The sequence below is a fragment of the Ambystoma mexicanum genome, chromosome 2p (assembly GCF_040938575.1).
Source record: "Ambystoma mexicanum isolate Mex_15411 chromosome 2p, UKY_AmexF1_1, whole genome shotgun sequence".
In the NCBI taxonomy this organism is placed as follows: Eukaryota; Metazoa; Chordata; class Amphibia; order Caudata; family Ambystomatidae; genus Ambystoma; species Ambystoma mexicanum.
The window spans coordinates 705,754,415-705,775,620 of record NC_090923.1 but is presented as its reverse complement, the minus strand read 5'-3'; positions in this window follow the sequence as shown (position 1 = coordinate 705,775,620).

Here is a 21,206-nt window from a genome sequence, read left to right as displayed (position 1 = left end):
CAGACCCGCAAATGAACAAAAGCAGCTATCGAAGATAACACGCCAGTGCGAGTAACTACAAAAATGAATGGAATAGACACAGAGAGGAGACAATGTTAAAACGTGAGGAAACGTTGCTACGAGACAACATGGAAGCAACCGACCTGTTAAACGTGTGTAAATAGGCTTGAAACGCAAGATGCTACGAAATCAATACTGCTTGCAATGCTTAGTAGAAGATAGAGCGGCAAGTGCCAACCATATATCTACCTCAATAAGGCACATTATACAAGTGCGACTCCATTTTGTAAAAGCAGAAATGTACCCAGGTGGCTGGAGGCCTGACAGGCCAAGTTTCAAAACCCAGCTAAAGGCAAGAGAAGGAGCGGAATCGAAACTCAACAAAGAGCGGCTTATGCCTAGGAAATTGAGGTCAGTCAGAGAAGGGGAGGAGAGCGTCAGCTCACAATACTCCAACTTCAGAGCATACCAGCCTGCCTCATGAAGGTCAAGATAAGGGGGGCCCATGCAGGTTGCTAGGCTGACACAGAATTAAATGCACTAAAAGCTGGAAACTGAAGCAGATTCATGGTGAACTAACATGTGACCAGCCAGGCGTGAAGAAGTACCATCGCCTGATGTCATCCAGGACCCGAGGATGCCATAACTTTTCCCAATAAGAGACTACAGTTTCGAGGCCATCCTTAGCCAACTAATTGACACATCGCCCTAAAACACTGATTGATGGAAGGGAGGCAGGGTAAAACTTGGGACACCAGGCACAGGGGTGTCAATTCTCCATGCTGCTATTTAAAAGTGGAAATGTATGTCTAGGTGTGTAAGCTGCCCAATCACAATGGACCAGTTATCGGGAGTCCTATAGATATTGTAACCAACAGGACGTCGTAGTTGTAGTGACGTCTATCACGTATGATATAGAGGGATGGGCGTAGACGCCCACCCGATAAGAGGTATCCAATCCGCATGCCCTGTTATCATATACAGATAAAACACCTATACTTAAGTTACCTTTCCTAACCAATTATATTGCATGATGATTTTTTATAGAAATTAGACGTCAGTGATGACGATTTTTGCCTATAAGAATTGCTGTTCGACTGAAGCTCGAGGAAGTCGGAGCGATTCAGGTGTTCGCAATGCTGCTGATTTCCATTTGTTTCTCTGTTTGATGTAATTATCACTAAACAGACTTCCCTTTGCCAACTTACTGAGTCCTCATTATTGAGTTGTGTTGGAGTAAGTGAATCCTGCACCCCCTGTACTCACATGGTGCAGCTATCTTGTTTTACAAGTTCTGGGGGGTGAGTGCTGATTTATGGGCCCGTCAGCGATTTCCTCTTCCCCAGAACACCTGTATGAGTCTTACCGCCTCCTGGAAGTGTATGTGGGATACTGCGGATTCCATGTGTGGAATGCCATCGTTCAGTGATTGGCCTTTGGGGTAAGATAAGTGGTGAATTAGGCTAATTTTTCCCAGTTCTTTTTTGGGTACCAGACCTAGTGGTGATATTAAGTAATCTTTGAGGGGTATGTGACCCCAGGGTCCTGAATCTTGCCCTGGAGCAGTTCCTTTTTGATTCTGTTCTCCACTATTTGGGGGTTGTCTCTGGCCGATTTTAGGTTCAATGGGATGTTCTGTGACCCTTTGCCCCTAAATGGAGTGATACAACCCTTAGAAAAACCCTGCCAGATTGCCTTGCTGGTTCCCCTGTCTGGGTAATTCAAGAGTGTTTCTCTAAAATTAGATGGGTTGATCGGAGTTTTGCCTGGTGCCAGGCCTGGGGTTGGCAAGGTGTGGTTGGTGCTAATCTTTTGAATTTTTGGCTGGCAGTCTGGTGCAATTTCCTGCTGCGTGATCACTGTTGCAGTTTGTGCAAGCGTGTTTGTACCAGAATTCCTTACCCCAGGTGCACTGGTTTTTCCCAAAATTCCTGCATGGAATGTTGGCTTTCGCAGAGTGGTTCTTGTTTTGCCTGTGGGTATTAGACTTAGCCGCCCGTGGCAGGTTCTTCAGAAAGGGCTGTTCTCCCTTTATGTGTTTCTCATTATCGTTATTTCTGGGACCTTGTGTATTTTTGTTATTTTTGGAGGAATTCTGTGAGGCTTCTTTCTCCACTGGGGGCTCAGCATTTAACATGTATAAGCCATTTTGGACCTCGTCCCATTCTATGGCTGGCCTCTCTGACATGCTTCTTCTAAATCTGATGTTGTATGCTAGACAGGTCGTCCCCTTCTGAGCTACTTTCACTTCTCTTATTTTGTCCATGTAAGCCCATCATGGGGACATTTTTCCTCGTATATTGTTGCCAAGATGGCAAAAGCCTGAAGCCAGTTGTCCCAGTTTTGTTCGACCTGGGCGTTTCTGGCTATGGCTTTCTCTTCAATCTTTTTGGATCCCTAAAAGCATCTTTCCCTTTACGTTGGGCTTCTATCAATGAAAAGATTTCTATGAACTCTTTGGCCCATATGGCTTCCTTGATTGTGGTGTCATGCCATGCTAGGCATCTTTTATATCTATTCAGTATTTCAGTCGAAAAGGATTTCATTTTTAAATCAAATTGGGCATTGCAGATCATTGCTATGTCTGTTGGGTTGCTGTTGCTTTGTCCAGTTTGTCCCACTAGCTCTGTACTGAGGGTTACCCATGCTTTTAGAGCACCTGTTGAGTCTGCCGTGGTTGCCGTTGGTGCAACCATGGTGGCAGCTGTTGGCGTTGCTGGCACAAGTGGCAGTAATGTGTTTGGTACTGCTATTGTTTGGATTGTTGCTGGTGCGGGGGGGGGTCACTACTATGGTAGGTTCTAGGGGTATGATGTGGTTTGTGGCCCCCTGTTCCTCTGTTTGGGATAATTGTTTCCCCCTCATTTCCCGCAATAACTGTTGCATTTCAGACATGTTCTCGCACAATTTCGCCAGTTTTTTGTTACCTTTTCTGGGGCCATCTGTCACTTTCTGTCTCTTTGACGGTGTAGTGACGTCATTTTGGATGGGTGGCATGGTTATCCCTTCCCTTGGTAGGCTGTACATATTCTCCCTCACCCAAGCCCAACCGTAGTGTTCCGCTGCCTCGATGGCTGCCAGTAGGTGGGGTGATTTGGGTTTCTGTGCTGGTGCAGTGGGTTCCCGTGATTTCCATTTGGGACCCATGTTTCCTTTCAGCCTGTTTCGATTAGAAGAAAAAATATGTTTTGAAAAGGCTGTGTTTTGGCCCTGAAGGGGTTTGAAAATGTGTCAGCAGTCTCTGTACAGATGTCATAAATGAGCTCCCTCTTCACTGCTCAATTGCACAAGCTATCATGCATATTTATATTATTTGTGGGTTTGTTGTGAGCTAGCAGAGGTATGCTGTTTCCCGTGCTGGGAAACTGTCTAATGTTGTCCTAAAAATGATTCGATTTAGGTCAGCAGAAATGCATGTACTGGGCTTGAACGTAGATTTATCTCTTGTGCCAGGTTCGCTTACTGGGTAGCATATTAAAGCTTCTTATTAGCTGTGACTTAATTGCGAGCGCCCGTTATTTGCCTGGGTCTTAAAGAATTCCCCTGTTGTTGTATGATGCATACAATGTATGTATTCTGCCAAAAAAGACCTGTTTACAAAGTTCTTTAGCCTTGAAATAGTGTTTCTCAGAATGAGGTTTCCCCGCGGTCACTGTGCTCGAAATTTGCAAAGTTTGTATGGAAATAGATGCGCAGCGCGTGTCCCGCGTCTGCCGGGGGAGCGGCTGACTGCGGATGTTTACTTTTGCTTACTCGCACAGGGAAACAATGTTTCTATTACGTGTTCGGCGCTCGGCATGGCGGCTTACGTCAAAATGACCGTTCTCCTCACGACACCGCCTACGCCTGGCTGAAACTGCAGGCCTTTCCTTCACTCGCGTTGCTATTTGGATTCCTGCTTCCCTTTGCTTCGTCCCGGGAGATTTTGTTTGTTTGGTCAGTGTTCGCCGCTCGCTCGTCATGCCAAGGTTCTTGAACAGTGCAATGTTCAAAGGGAAAACAAAGACGCTGCTAATGCAACAAACTTCAGAGTTTGGCTAAAGAAGCAAAGGTTTGGAAGGCACTGAGTAAACAGTGCATCTCCAGTGTGTTTGGGTCCCTGTTCAGGGTCCACAAACTGTTTGTGTTTTCTCAGAGCTTGCAGCTCTGTATTTATAAGACCCAGGGAGCCCTGGGCCTTTGATATGTATAGTAGTGGGGGCTGTTATGTTTCAGGCCCTGGCCGGAGAGCCGACTATCTGGCCCCCTGGGGGGGCAGGTCTTTGAACCTGATCCCTGCCTGCCTGTTGGTTTCCTTAGGTGCTTAGCACCTTGCTGCATGAAGGAAGGGGGAGGTGATTGCTCACACCTCACCTTTCCTCAGTATTGTGTTGCACAGACTGTGTGTCTCTCTGGCTTGGGGGAAGGAGAGGAGCAGACAAAAGGGGGGGTTGTGCTGCCCCTCTTCAGGCCTGCTGATGGTAACAGCAGTTACCCTGCCTCGCTTGGGGCAGCCCAGCAGCATTGCCCAGCACAGGGCATAAACAGTATGTCCGTGCATCGCAGGGGAGGATGCCGAATCAACATGGCAATGCTTAAGTCGGAAGAAGCCCTGTTTTGTTACAAAGAGAAAGCTCAGGGCACATCCACCGCTGCAAATTCTAGGCGAGCACGTGTGAGGGTGCTTTCTTGTTTTGTGCAAAGGACTGGGGACAGGCAAACGTGGTAGGAGCAAGCTGCGAAGGGATGGGCACACAGGGCAGGGAGCAGCAGGCTTGCGCTGCCCTGCGGAGGATCTGGAGGCATTTTCTGTTCAAAATCGAGTACTGTGTGGACGATCAGACCCCAAAGTTGGAGCGAGAACATGGCGTCATGTGTTTGTGTGAGCAGGTTGAGCATGCAGTAGTTGTGTTGCGCCGGATTTTATGTGGAGATTGGGCGGGTTCACTTTCTGCGAGAATTTGAGCACGCGCTAGGGCTGCTAGATATGTACATCTGGGTTGTCAAGTAGCACATTGAGGCATCCGGCTTGAATCACTCAACAAGCTGCATAAAGCAAAGTGAACTGGGGCAGGGTCCCGACCCCATCGGTTTGGGTCTGGACTTAGAATCGTGGGAAGGTTGCTCTGGGTTAAAGGATGTTGGGTGCCTTTGCAGGTCCCCAGACCGCGTGGGGCATTGGTGTAATTTATGCATCTGCATTATACCAGGCTGGTAGTTAGCCCATGGTGGGACGCCATACCATGGGCAGAAGTCTTCTGATTAAGGCTTGACAGGGTGAGTGCCTTTAGGGGGCTTGCAGTACCCACAGGGTTATAATTGGGTCTTGTTTAAAGTCAGCGGTGGCATGAGCTTATCGGGAAACAATAGTTGCCTTTGGAATATGATTATTCAGGATCAAAGTATAATGCACCCCCAGCTCAGGCATACGAATGACAGTACATTCGGAATGGCCGCGCACGGTTTTGAAGGAATAAAGTAGGGGGTCGCTCAGTGGGAGCACTGCTATTGTAAAACAGTTCATAGGTTTTCAAAAGGACTGTGGCACGTTGAGGCTAGGAAGGTAGGGCATGGCTTGACTTCTCAAAAGGCCCCTGCGCTGCTGTTATAATAAGAGTTGTGGTGGTTAAGGGATTGTGCGGCGCTGTTTGTTAAAATGCACATGGTTGCCAAACTTGTTTGGTAGGGAAAAAGAGCAGCCATTTTAGGGTGTGTGTAACGTGTATAATAGGGTTGTCAGCCGGCTTTGTATTATGAGGGAAGATTGTTAGGGGGCAGCCCTTGGAGGGGCACAGATGCACTTGAGGCAGCAGGTAGCGTTCAAGTTAGCTCAATGTTTTCTGGACACGGGTTGAGTGCCGACACTGCAGTATAATGCGATGGTTTCATTTAAACGAGGGGTGATGTTTGCAGTTTGAGCTGGGACAGTCCGTTGGGCCAAAGGACGAATCTCAAACAGGGTGTGTAGTAGGTTATTGTTCTGGCCCCATTTCTTCATGGGAAGAGGACATCAGCAGCACTGATGTCCCACAATTTTGCGAACTGCCGCCATTTGGGATGGGCGTGCAATGCAGTGTTCTGGCATGTGTCCTTAAGTGAATATTTCAAAACCCATGGAATAGTCACTAACTTGAAGGAGATAAGGGGTCAATAGGGGAGGGGGCACAAGCAGACGACTTACAGGCTGTGTGCGGGGGCAATACTCGAGTGGAGACATTGGGGGTGCCCCACAGCATGCCTAGGCTAGTCTGCCCTGTTATTTCATTGGTTATTTAGAAGGCGCGTGATACCCAGAGGCTTCGAAGAGTGTACATGGTACTTGCACCCAGGTTGCCTGCCCATCCCCTGTAAATGCCACTAGAAACCTGTCTGTCCACGGGTCAGGGAGACAGTAAACCAGTTCACTCCCCTTATTCAGCATAACTGTAGTACGCTTACAACCTTGCCATGCCAATGGAGAGTGGTGGGCCAAGCTAGCATGCCCCTCCCTCCTTCTCCTTTTCTCTCGGCCAGAGCCACATAACATGAGATGTAGCGCTTGGTAGGTGGGGTAACTCTATAAGACAACTCTGGGTGTCAGGGCTATTGCATACATCACATTTTGGGTAAACCAGTACCTTTGGGGTGAAGGTGATGTGGACAGTTGAGGTGCCCAAATTTGGGGTAAACCAGCATCTTTGGGGTGAAGTAAAGGTGAGGTGGACTGTTGCTGTGCCCAGTTTGGGCACACAGAGGTTCTATTTCCTGCTGAGGACAGGTCCTAATAATTAAAGTGGGGGGACTCTTAAACAAATAAAATGGGATGTGACATCGCCAGAAATCAGCAGGTCAAGATCTAATAGTGTTTGAAAACATTAAAAAGGGAATTTTTAACCTCCAAGAACCAAGACAAATGTTTTCCCCGAAACTCGCAGTATCGAAAGGGACTTTTCACCTTCACTTATTTGTAATTTTTCTTCATGTTATATAGTGCAGCGGTGAAGTGTCTGGCTTGCAAACCTAACAATTGCCGAGGTGAGCTTTAATTCTTGAATTCAAAGAAGATATTCAATACTTTTCATTTAACTGGGGGGGACCGAGCCTTGAATGGCGGTCTATCCAGCCAGGGACGAGTTGCATACGGCTAGTAATTTTGCCAAGGGGGCTAAATGTTCAGGCGTGGAAAGGCAGAGTGGCGAGGGACACGTTGGTGGTACCATGTCATGGCAAGGTCTGGTAGTGGGGTGTCTGGAGTTAGGTCTGGGGGACATGTGGCAGGCGTTACCAAGCTACAAGGTCGTGTAAGCAGGGTTCATTTTGTAAGTAAGGTGTTAAGGTGTAAGGTGGTAAGCAAGGAAGCAGGGTATTGTGTTGGCACTGTAGGTTGGCAGGATTTTACGGTGGTATCAGGTCAGCAAGTTCAACGCTGCCATTCAGCCTGCTGAAGGAATAGAAGTAGGGAAGGGCCCAGCCTTCCCAAGTCAGGAGCAGCACTTCCCCAGCCTGAAAAAATTCCTGCAAGAGCAAGCAATCCACTAAAGAGTAGGGGTCGGGGGAATTGGGCCCACATGACAAGGAGTATGAAAAGTGGGAGCCTTCCTTTAAAGGATAGAAAGGGATAAGAATGAGAGAAGGGGCAATGAAGGCAAAGTTGGTTTTGGAAAATCAAGCAAAACTAATACAGCTCAACCTCACCCGTCAGGAACGGCGCTCTCCCAACATGGTAACTCCTGCAAGGGCAGGCAGAGTAAAGATAAGTTGGTTGAGGAGCTTTTGCCGAATACAAGTGTTGAGGAACCTATTGCGGGTGCAGTATGAGGAACAAGTTGGAAAGGTGGCAGGGGCAGAAGTGTCCCGGAGCAGGCACGCCCTGGTTAAGGTGGAGCAAGATGGAAAGGTGGCAGGGGCAGGAGTGTCCCAGAGTAGGCCCGCACTGGTTAAGGCAGAGCAGGATGGAAAGGGACAGGGGCAGAAGTGTCCCAGAGCAGGCATACTGTATCTCTCCTTTCCCAACAGACTCTCCGCGGTCCAATCAATTGTGATATCAAGACTGGACTACACAAACCCCCTCTACCTCGGAGTCCACGCTTACCAACCGAATAAACTTCAAAGAGCCCAAAACGCTGCAGCCAAACTGCTACTTGCGCTCGGCCCGAGAGACCACATCTCCCCAGCCCTTAAGACTCTGCACTGGCTTCCAGTGGCCCGAAGAGTGGCTTTCAAAACCTTATGCATTTCTCATTGAGCATTGCATAAAACCGGACCTCAATATCTTCAAGACAAGCTAAAACCCTATCACCCTCCACGTCCTCTAAGATCAAGCTCAGCCGGCCTCCTAGTCATACCTAAAACAAACTCAGTCAGGTTAGGCGGATCATCATTCTAAGCCTTGGCCCCCACGCTGTGGAACGCACTCCCACCCCACATCCGCCTAACAGAAGATCTAATGTCTTTCCGCAAACTACTGAAAATTTGGCTCTTCCCCTAAAACCAACCTGTACGCAAACTAACCCAAACAGAATAACAGCAGCTCAATGACACCAATCCAACAAACTACTAGATCCTGAATAACAATAAGACAAATAACAATCCAACATCAAGATCCATGTGAGAAATCAACAACTAATATTCGCTAATGTAAACTAAAAGGACAAACAGATTAGAACGAGTAGACCAAAGCAGTGAAGTGGATAAAAAGAATAAATTGTACAAAAACAGTAATGAAGTTTAAATTAATTAAATGGATGTAATGAGTGCAATGGACAAAATGAACAAAACGAGCGAAATGAATAAAGAGAAAAGGATGGAAAGATGAATACAAGAGACTGATGAGTACACAGACAGATGACTCCGACTGTATGAGTGCACGGCATAAATGGAAAGCACAGAATAGAAGATTCAAGTACATTAGACAAGAGTAGTGCATGAAATAGATAGAGAGCATGGAAAGGATCCAGTGCGTATGACAAGTGACAAGGCCTGAATGGATAATGCATGATGAATGAACAAAGTGAATGGAGCGGAAGAAATCGTTAGAATGGATGAAGCGCGTGGAACTGATGAGCGCGCTGAGCGGACAAATGTGTTGAACAGATGAGTGTGTATATCGGATGAGTGTATAGAACGGATGAATGTATAGAACAGACGAATATATTGAGCAGATGGGTGGGTTGAGCGGATGAGTGTATAGAGCAGACGAGTGTGTAGAGCAGATGAGTGTGAGGAGCGGATGATTGTGTAGAGCGGATGAGTGCGTAAGTGCGGAGGAGTGTCTAGAACGCAGGAGTGCATAGAGCAGATGAATGTGCAGAGCGGTTTAAGTGTAGGCCGGATGAGTGTGTAGAGCGGACATAGCTGTAGAGCGGATGAGTGCAGAAGTGCGGAGGAGTGTGTAGAACGCAGAAGCAGATGAATGTGCTGAGCGGATGAGTGTATAGAGCGGATGAGTGTATAGAGCAGATGAGTGCACGGAGAGGATGAGTGCGTATGAGCGAACGACTTTGTAGAACTGATGAGTGCATATAGCAGATGAGTGCGTGGAAAGAACGATTGCATAGAGCGGAAGAGTGCATGGAGCGGATGAGTGCGTGGAGCGGATGGGTGTGCAGAGCGGATGGGTGCGTAGAGTGTGATGCGTGCGCATAGCGGAAGAGTGCGCAGAGCGGAGGAGTGTGTAAGAACGGAGGAGTGTATAGAACAGACTTGTGGGTAGAGCAGAGGAGTGTATAGAGCAGACGAGTGCATAAGAGCGAATGAATGCGTAAGGGAGGAGAGGTGCGTAAGAGCGGGTGAGTGCATAGAGCGGGTGAGTGCATAGAGCAATAGAGTGCGTAGAGCGAGTGAGTGCATAGAACGGATGAGTGCGTAGAACCGGTGAGTACATAGAGCGGGTGAGTGAGTAGGGCGGGTGAATGCGTAGAGCGTGCAAGGGCATAAAGCGGAGGAGTGCCTAGAGTGGATGAATGCCTAGAGCGGACGAGTCAATAGAGAAGACGAGTGCGTAGGGCGCATGAATGCATAGTGCGGATGACTGTGTAGAGTGGATGAGTTGCATAGAACGGATGAGTTGCGCAGAGCGAATGAATGCGTAAAGTGGATGAGTGTGTAGAGCGGATGAGTGCGTAGAGCGGATGAGTGCACAGAGCGGATGAGTGCATAGAGCGGATGCATGCCGAGTGCATTTAGAGTAGATGAGTGCATAGAGCGGATGAGTGCGTAGAGCGGATGAGTGTGTAGAGCGGACAGAAAGGATGAAGTAAGTGGATGGAATGGGTGACGCATATGGATAGAACAAATGATGTATGTGAATAGAACGGGTGACTTATGTGGATGGACGAGTACATAGAACGGATGGAGTGGGCGAAGTATGTGGATGGGGTGAGGACGTATGTGGATCAAATGGGGACATATGTGGATGGAATGGGGACATAAGTGGATGGAATGGGGACGTAGGTGAATGGAATGTAGACATATGTGGATTGAACGGATGAAGTAAGTGGAAGGTACTGATGTAACATGTGAAAGGTACGGGTGAAATATGTGGAAAGTACAGATGAAAAATGTGGACGGGGTGCGTAATACAACTTAGAATTCACCGAAATGATCGGAGTACATTGAATAGATCCGAGTGCACGAAACGGGCTGGAGTGCATAGAAAGGACTGGAGTGCGTGGAACGGACTGGACTGCACAGAACAGACTAGACTGCGTGGAATGGACTGGAGTGCGTGGAATGGTTCGGAGTGCGCGGAATGGTTCGGAGTGCGCTGAATGGTTTGGATTGTGTGGAATTGTTCGGAGTGCGTGGAATGGTTCGGAGTGCGTGGATCGGACTGGAGTGCATGGAAATGATGGAGCGCAGGGAACTGACTGGAGCGCATAGAAGTGCGCAACATACATGAATGGTTTGGAATGCATGTAACGTTTGAAAGAGCATGTAAACCATCTTATCACATCACCATGCTTACTCTCCTCTTTACACCACCATTCAACTAGAACACAGAAATACTATGACACCATTTGTTATAGCTGTTCTCATACCAACATCTGGCTCATACTCCACATCACTCTAACTAATCACTGCTGGTTTCACACCCCCCAGCCAGGCGTTCTCCTCAGACCTAACGCAGCCAGAACCGGTCTGGATAAAACCTGCCAGAATGAACACATACCCCTGATCTCTCAACCACCACACCTACCACTATGAAGTAGCTATTACACGAATGCCACACCAGTTGCACACATATCCGGTCCTCACAAGCACCTTTGACTCTCTCTACTCTGTCTAGTGACTTGAACTTCAGTTCCCGAGGGCGTTCAACCTACCAGCGCCTTCAGACCATACCAATGGTACATAAGGCGCTATATAAATGCAAAGTAACATAACATAACACCCTGGTTAAGGTGGAGCAGGATGAAAAGGTGGCAGGGGCAGAAGGTTCTGGAGCAGGCCTGCCCTGGTTAAGGTGGAGCATGATGGAAAGGTGGCAGGGGCAGAAGTGTCCCGGAGCAGGCCCGCCCTGGTTAAGGTAGAACAGGATGGAAAGGCGGCAGGGGCAGAAGTGTCCCGGAGCAGGCCCACCCTGGTTAAGGCGGAGCAGGGTGGAAATTTGGCTGGGGCAGAGGTGTTCCTGAGCAGGCCCGCCCTGGTTAAGGCGGAACAGGATGGAAAGGGGACAGAGGAAGAAGTGTCCCAGAGCAGGCATGCCCTGGTTAAGGTGGAGCAAGATGGAATGTCAGCAATGGGAATGGAGCTGTTCTATGGGAGTATATCTACAAAGCTATCAGAGCGATAAAAGGAAGCAGGAGAGAGGGGGAGCCACGGTGGACGGTAACCCACCAAGTGGCGTGGCAGTGTTTGGGCGACCGAATGAGCCAAGAGGAAGCCGGAAGGGTCTTAGCTCTTCTCGGACCAGCGCCTCTTGGGAGCCTAACGACAGGGGCGTCTAGTGGTAACAATGAGAGGCTCAGCTTCCCCCCAACAAACGGTGCTCTCCCAGCCCAGGAACACCTGCAGGGGCAGGCGGGTCTCAGGCACGAAGGGTTGGGGGAGTTGTGCCTACTATGGACTGTGTTGGGAAAAGGGGGGAAGCAAGTTTTTGGACACGGAGCAGTCGCTGCACCTTCGGAGCTATCTTCACAGTTGTTGGCTGTGTTTTATTATATGTCTGAAAATCAAATCTGCAGCCTTTTATGCCATAAAGGAAACATGTCTCATTCTGCATCTTACTGGTTGGGGAAAGTAAGGGGCCAAGAGAAAGGAATAAGAATAATATATATTGGCATAATAATGGACAAATGGACAAATGGCCGGGTTATGTGTAAAATGCCTGTGTTTGCAACGTTCACAGTCGTTTTTGCCTAACGGGGCCGGGGGTGTTGGGGGAAAAGCCATAATTACATTTAAAACTACGACAAAAAAGAACTCCGTTTTCCTTTTTCAAAAATATATATATGCATGTTTCGTGTACAATGTTTGCTTCATGTCAACTTGATGTACTTGTGGGGGGGAGCAACTGTTCTCGAAAAAAGTTCTGCTCCGGTTTTAACCTGCTGAGGAGTCAACAGGGTTGAATTCCGTGTATGGGATGCCACAGAGATGTTTGTAAACAGACCTTTACGTTTGAAAATATGCATATACAATAGGTTATTTATAACGTGCCTATTACCCATAGGTTTGCAAGCGCGGACCGGGAATCGCACCTGTGTTGTGCCGTGTCGTTTTGTTTCCAAGGCGAGCACGTTGCCCCGGAGCTATCCTCCCTGGAATGTATAATAATCATTATTTTTTTATATGTGTGTATTAGCCTGCACTCTGCACATTCGTCCCCACAGAAATGCCTTAGTATTCCGTGTGGCTCTTTTTGTTATCTCTGTGCTACTTCTCTTTTGTAATGAGAATAAGAAACATATATAAAAAAGCTTTTTGTCACTATTATCATCCAACAAATAAACTTACATGCCTGTGCTTGTGATATATATAGTACACGGCCATTGCAGCATCTGCACTTGTATGCATAATGCCACCTTTGTACATCTTTCATTGTTCCTAGACAGTTAATCAGAACCTACAATAAGGAGAATGTATTATGAAATATCAACCAGGATCCTGATTGCTGCCGCAGCTGCCGCATCTGAAGGACAATTACGCCTGCTGGAAGATCTCCTGTGCCCCCTCGACAAACAATGGGAAAGAACCAAAGTCGATGAATGCGCGTTCTCTGGGCCCCTCGCTAGAGCCGCTGCTCTTGGATTATGTTAGCTCCCCCTCCTCTGCCTGAGGCGCTTTCTTTGTTTGCCTCCACTGGGATCCCTAAACTCCCCCCCCCCCCCCATCCCCTTCGCTCTCCCCCGTGTCTCATGCTGTGCAGGGACAACGCACTGTGATAACACCGAAAAAGGAGGTGTTTTTTTATTTATTTTATTGAACATTTGTATGGCACCTATACAGCAGAAAGTGTTTCCAGGTTAAGGGGGAAGGGGGCACAGTGGAGGATACAAACAATAACAAATAAACTGTCCTACACCAGGCCTTGTTATATTTCAGATCATGCAAGTGCAGCAAGGAAACATTTCAGGGGGCAGGAGGGCAAGTGCACCATGAGACAGGATAAGGGTAAGCTAGTGCGCGTTGGGGTGGACCAGTCTCAGTGGTCAGGGGAGGGTGTCTGAAGGCAAGTGCTACTAGGGAGGTTCTGAGGCAGACTTGTCTTGGAACGGCCTGTCCCCTGAATGACTCTGAAGGGACCAGGTCGTGAGTAACAGCAGGAGCAGGGTGGGCATTAGCAAGGAAGGAGGAGAGGGAAGGAGGAGGAGAAGAGGAAGGTCTCAGAAAGCTTCCGGAACTTAAGGAGATCCGGCTGACGTCTGGGAGAGGCAGGGAGGCTGTTCCAGGGGAGGTTCCTGCTGAAGACAGAGATATACCCCTCACTCTCTGCTTGGAGAAACAACAGGTCTGCAGAGAGTTGGTACTAGAAGACTGCAGTGCTCTAGCCAGGAGGTAATTGGGGAGAGAGAGTTGAATCCCAGTCCCCAGAAAGCCTTGTGGATGATGCAGAGGGTCTTGAATTTGATGCTTGCAGCCACCGGGAGCCTGTGGATAAATATTAGGGCTGGAGAGATGCTATCCCTTGGCTTGAGGCCAAGGAAACGTCTTGCAGTCCTATTCTGGATTAGTTGGAGGGAGCAGAGAGAGGTAAGAGGCAGGTTAAGGAAGAGGCTGTTGCAGTAGTTCTGCCTAGAAGGGACCAGAGCTCTGGAGACATTGAGCTACTGGGGGGAAGGCGAGGAAAGGAAGAATGCCTCTGAGGAGGAGGAGTTGAAAGTTGGCCTTCTTGGCGAGGGCTGTGATATGAGGGGAGAAGGATAGAGATGAGTGAAAGATGGCACCAAGGTTTTTTGCCTCACAAACCCAAGGAGGGCAGCCAGAGTATGGGAGGGAAAGAGCGAGCAGGCATCCCAATGAGAAGTATCTTGCTCTTGCTGGCATTAAGGCAGATATCATTGGCAGCACACCATACCTGGACAGCAGTCTGGCAGTCAGCTATGAGAGCGGAAGAAAGGGAGGAGGAGGAGAGAGGCTTGAATGAGAGCTCTGTGTCTTCAGCATAGCACTGGAAGTGAGGGGAGAAGGTGGAGATTAAGTGGCCCAAAGGTGCAAAGCAGATGTTAAAAAGTCACAGCTATTGGATAGAGCCCTGAGGGATGCCGCAGGTAGAGTGAGAGTTGGAGGAGTGGAAAGGGCCCCGTTGGACCTGGGAAAGACAGTTTAATAGGAAGCCATGCCAGTGCTCAGTCAGTGATATTGAGTGTGTCACTGAGCTGATTTATGAGGGTTGCATGATTAACCGTGTCAAAGGCAGAGGAGAGGTGGAGGAGGATGAGAATGGAGGGAGAGTTGAAATCAAGATTTCAGAACAAGACATCACAGGTGTTCAGGAGGGCAGTTCCCATGCCTCTGGATGCTCTGATGCCAGGCTGGTGGTCGTGGAGACAGCCAACAGATTCAGTGTGGTGGATCAGTTGGGGTCTGACCAGGAGTTTGCCCAGGAAAGGGGTGATGGACATAGGGCAAGCATTAGCTGGGCAGTAAGGGTCAGCAGACAGGTCTTTTAAGAGGGGGGGTGCACAAGGGAGTGCTGAGGGGTAGTGGAAAAAAGCCAGTAGAAAAAGAGCTATTACATGAATCAGCCAAAGCAGGGGCGAGGGAAGAGATATGTCCTTGATGGTTGTAGAGAGGGAGCACATGTTTGGAGGAGACTTTCATAGAGCGGACCACTTTAGAGACTTCATCCGGTTCAATGGGAAAGAGGAGCTATGATCTGATATATGCATTTATAACGCGCCTATACACAAGTGTTTCAAGGCAAAATGATATGGCATTTATAAAGGGAGTAAAGGGGGAGGAGAGGAGGTAGCTGAGGGAGGCAGGAAGGTTGGGGGTTGGGAGGGGAGAAGAGGAGAGAGAGCACAGGATGTCGTGATTTTTTTTTGTGAAGTGGGAGGCCAGTGCGGTGCAGAGGGCCTGGGAGGGTGGAAGAGAAGAGGGCACTGCAGTGGGATTGGCAAGTTCCCTACAGATTATGAGAAGTTCTGCTGTGTTATTGGCGGCTCCAGAGATGCAGGGTTGGACATGGGCCCTGTTCTTAGAGCAAATGGAAAGTCGGTATTGCCTTTGGAGCAGACTGCATGCCAGTTTGTCAGAGGATGTACATGAGATGTGCCACTTCTGCTCCGCTACTCTGCACTGCACTTGCTTTTCAGAGCGGCCAGGTCGGAGTCATATCAGGAATTGCACTTGCAGGCAGGCTTCATGCGGACCCTCATGACAGGGCAAGGATGTCCGGGATATTGGAGTTAGAGAGATTAAGGTTAGCTATAGCTGTCTGCGTGTGTCGGTCCAGAGGGGAGAATAATGAGGGAAAGAGAGTGTCACGACCCTCGCCCAAAACCCCCTCTGGCAAACCCATTGGTCAGGTGGAGTCAGGACTCGGGCCTCTAGAGCCTGGCATCCTCTTCAAAAGCCCTCATGGGGCCAGTCCTGGCGCATATGGCACCAGTCCTGGCGCATATGGCGCCAGGCTCACACACCATGAAAAACAATGTGCTTGGGAACTACTTTATTGTATTGTCAGTCAATATGGAGGCATCCACATAGCTTGGATACTAAGAACCAAGCTTTGTGGTCTAGTGTTTTGGGTGTGGCAGCCTAGGGACTACTTTACCTGGACTATTTTGTTAGGGCTATTTAAACTACACCCGAGCAAGACAACACGCTTTGCGTTACTTTGCAGCTTGCAACTTGACGCTCACCGTGTTCAGCTATTCCCTCGATCCTCGGAGAAGCAGAACCTGCAAGGAGACAAAAGGAACATCATTAGCAGCAGCCTCTTACCTGAAGTCTTCATCTTTAAACACTTGCAGCTACTGAGAACAGCTTCCTCGAATCTGCACGCCTCCCGGACAGAACGACCTGAAAGAGGAAGATAGAGGCAACATTAAAGAAAGCAGTAGAGACATTTACAAATTACAAACTGCTCAAAAGGCTTACCTGGCTGGTCGCCTCTCGGCTGGCACCACTCTGGACATTCCACTCGCGCTGAAGAACACCGCGACCTACAAGGAAGGAAAGCACAGGTTTGCAAAGGCAAGACTTTTCAGCGCTGCGCATAGCGCTTACTTACCGCATCATAGCACTCTGAATGCGCCATCATTTACCAGCGGGGCTCAATCAAGCCAGTTCGCCGCGCTGAAGCTCCGCATACCTAAGGGAGAAAAAAGAGACATTTTAAACAAAGAAAGGCATGGAGGATAGCAACAAAACTAAAGAACAACAATAAGACCTACCTGAACAATATCAAACGGGCCGGCGTCAGTGAAGTAACTGGACCGCACTCGCCCATGAAAGACAACGTGCCCCTGCAAAGAAGGCAGGACGGAGAGCACGCCTAATTCTACCACAAGGTGAGGAGAGGGCACCAGAGGGATTGAAATCATACGGGGGTGGAGGGAGGATACTTACCCCAGTCGATCAGTCTTGGACACAGTCCTCGTGCATTTTCAGGGAGAACCTTCCCCGCAGACCACATCAGGGCAAAGCTGAGAAGCATACCAGTGAGTAACCCGGCTGGGTGGCGTCCCCATGGATACCAGGTGAACATAACAGAACGCGAAGCCTACCATAAAAAATCCCCCTGGGTGCCATGGAGACATCAGAAATGGACCAATTGGCCCAATAACTAGGAGAGCTTTGTGCTGAGGTTCATTCTGCCCGACAAGAAACTAGTGCCCTCCAGAGAGACCTAATAGTGACCAAAGACCACCACCAGAAAGGTTCTCAGGCGACCCATGGAAGTATGAGGCATTCATCAATCAGTGCAGCCTTCATTATCTTTGTAGGCCTGGAGCATTTCCAAACGACCAAGCTCGGGTAGCTTTTGTCTTATCATACCTGAGTGGTAGTGCAGCAGATTGGTTGGTGCCGTTGGTAACCCATGACGATCCTCTATTACATGACTTTGGGGGGTTCCAGAAAGAAATGGAAAAACTTTTTGCTCGCCATACCCAGGAACAAGCAGTAGACAATGAACTCTTGTCCCTCCGACAGGGGAATCAGGACTTGTTAACGTACATTGCTACCTTCAACAGACTGGTTGCTGAAGCTAGGTGGCCAGAAAACAAAAGAACCACGTTATTCCATCGAGGCTTACGAGGCGAGTTCCCGGGTTCACTGGGACTTCATAAATACAGGAGTCGGAGGGAGGGGGGGATAGGGAATGGAAACTCAGAACAAGTACAAGCATCATCTGAACTAATCTGTAACACCAATTAGATAGTGGGACTGGGAGAGTGCATAACTGTCTGGCCGCTGAAAATGAGCTTCTTCCCAAACATAACCAGTGATGGCTATATCTGAAACGACTAAAGAAAGAGACTCCCTCAGGGTTGGGAATATCAATGTGAAGGGCTTGAATTCACCAACTAAGAGGTTTCTGGTGCTTAGGGAATTTCGCAGGTCCAAAATTGACATTCTCCTCCTGCAGTAGACAAAGTTTGCAAAGGGAGAAGAGAGGAGCATTCTGGGGAGGCGGGCAGGGGCGTAGGAGACACATAAAATCTGGGGGGACAGGGGACACCTTGGGGACTTTGCTTTTTTAATTTATTCATTGTGTTTTATTCAAAGAACTCAACTTTTCACAACATTAAAATTAAAATAGCAGTACATATTAAATTACAAATATCACTGTATAAAACAAGAGAAAAGAAGAAAAGAAAACAGAAGAAAATTAAAGGATCCAGCAGCAAAGCACATGTCTTTATATGTTGCATTTCTGGATTTGTCATCTGACTATGAGCTCATGGTAAGAGGGAGGAAATAACAATTACTTCCAGTGGGCCACAGCTAGGACATCAGCTCGTTGAGAGGCAGATCACCTGTAAGTGGATTCCTGCCAAATAAAGCAGTTGCAGCCTTTCTGCCAACTGCAAGTTGCTACTTTTTTGTGTGGGGCAAGGAGACGTGTGTGTCTCTTGGAATCGAAGGAGGGGGGTTTCAAAGAAAGAGGAAATCTTGCTTGTATCTCTGAGTAAGCCCTGTCATTGGAGTAGAGGGACCAGGTGTGTGATATTGCTGCTTTGACTGTCCTCCAGGGGTTGGGGGGTACAGCAAACAAGGAGGATGAGCGATCGCAAGCCCACCCCCTTATAAGCACTCCCCAGGTCCGCGGCCGGATGGGTCGGACCCGGGGGATGCCTAGTAGGTGGGGTGTATGTGGATCCAAGGGGGTGGTCAGAGGGGCAGCCCGCTATGTGGGCTGCCCCTCTAGTGCTCCTGTGAGGGCCGGGCCAGCCTCTCACGATGAGTCTGGTCCCTCTTAGTCCATCTCATGCTGGCTTTAGAGCCGAGCCTTTCTTTGCCTTTGTTATTCTGAATGCAGAGCTGGACTCTGCTCCTTTCTCGTTTAACATTTGCTGCAAAGCCTGATCTATTTGATTCTCTCATATGTTAAGAGGACGGCAGAGCATGGGTCCTCTGCCCTGTTACACTATTCAAAGAGCCCCTCTGGCCTTTCTTTGCCCCTCCCTTATCTCACTGCTTGCTTGCTTAATACATACCTCCTTGTTTGAACACTCAGCATATTCTCCCTAACACAGCAATGGCAGATGCAGTCTGTCTTAACTGCTATTTGTTCCGTGTCTTGAATTGGCCTCTTATTTCCGCTTTACTGTCTGCCGGGGAAAGGCATTTGCCAGTCACTGCCATAATGGTTCTACCTGACCATAAGAGGGCAACAGCTAGCCAATATTGGAAGAACATGGGCATATTATGCCAGAGGCGGGCACCTGCTTTCCTAATGCCTACAAAGGAGACACAACTGTTGCCTTTGTTTCTAACAGTAATTAAGTGGATGAAAAAACTCGAGAACACACATATTGCTTATACATGAAGGGGATGATGTCACACTTGGTTAAGACATTTTGATCACACCAGGAGATAATTTCCAGCTGCAACTAAGCGATTACCTTTTAGACTTCTGGCTTTAAATAATGTTAGTATCACCTGGAAAGCGAAGCGGTTGCTCAACAGGGTTCCTGGAGCACGAGGGGTACCCTACTCGTGGGTATTGATGATTGGAGGGCATTCTTTCTGTCGTTTGGATCCTGGCCCTTACGCCATGATGGGGGGAAGGGCCTATTACTTTTGGTCGTACGTACCCTTTGAGGGTGGGCAGACATTGCCTCCTGCTTTAGCCCACTAACAGCTCTGCTTAGCAACTTTATCACCTATACCTGTCAGGTGGCATGTAACTCAATGCTACTAATGTTATCAGCCTCGGAAGTCTGGAATCCTTTGCCGCATCAATTAGGGTATAGGCTTGCCACCTGAGACTTACCCATGTCAGCATCTGTCACCCTGTGGGGAAGACACACAGAAAGAGCAGGGCACGGTGCCCTTGTGGGTTTTCACACTTCTTCCTCGGGGTGGGCACAATTCACTCCGCAGAGAAAGTGGCACATTCTGGGCAACAGTCTCCCACTTTGACAATGTCACCCAAAGAGCTAAATTGGCCATTTGAAATACCTCTGTCGAATTATTATTGCTCAATCCACACTGATGGGTTTAAGCACATGTTTAATGTGAGAAAGCAATTAAGGGCATTTGCCAACGCACTCAAGAAGCACAGGACACCCTCTTACCAGCGACATGCCATGCTCACTCATTCTGATTACGAATTGCCATTTATCTGGGGTCAGGTTAAATGTATTTATTTATTTAATACATGTGTAGCATCACGCAAAACCAGCAAGCATTAAGGCACAAAGTAAACTGCATGGAATGGACCACTTCCATTGGCGCAAGTTTTTACTTTTCAGCCACAAAATGGAAGATTTTAGCGTAAAAGGCAGGTGAAATCACCTAGCTTTTCCACTCTGGAAGAGTGTAAATACCTCACGCAATTAGCGATTGCTGGCACAATTGACAATGGCTTCCTCTGGACTCTGCCCGCTTTTACCAGGTTTAATTTCCAAGGAGATGCCAGAGGTATCCCTTTCCTTATTTCCAGCATGAGAATCCATGCTGGCCGTAAGGCCGCATTTGTCTGGTGGAGGGGGAAATACAGGGTGTCCTGGTGTGTCCACTCGGCTCCGGAACTCCACCCAGAAAATGTACGAAAATCCGGCCAATTAGAAAAAGCGACATTAATAGTGTTTTCCACCACTTTTTCTGAACCAATTGACCTGGAAAATGCTGTGTTCCATCAGAAGCTGAATTCATTCACTCCGCATATTATCCCACCGGAAGATTAAGCCAGGTGTTGAACACAGGTATTACATATTCCTGTGCACAATCTGCATTTGGAGCATTAACTCACTGAGCTACCTTACAAATTATATCTCTTCTTTGGCTTTACCGTCTTAACCCCTTAACTGTCATGGGTATTTCTGCCAAGGCCTTTTTTGGTGATTTCGCTATGTCGCCATTCAATCCCTTGTAACTTTTTTGTTACATAAGATATCTCGGCAAAATTTGCCCCTTTTTTCCCCAAATGTAGGCGGTCGTAACATTTCAGACTTTCACGGGGATTGTGGGTAATAAATTCTGGGGCAATTTGCACAAGTTAGACTGCTGTGGATTCCCACGGGTGTCCTCTTTTCGGAAATGCATGAGGTTCCCTGTTTTCCCTGGTGGCTTCGACACCATAGGCCCAAATCTGTATGTTGTCCACATGAGCAAAATCTGCTTCGCTG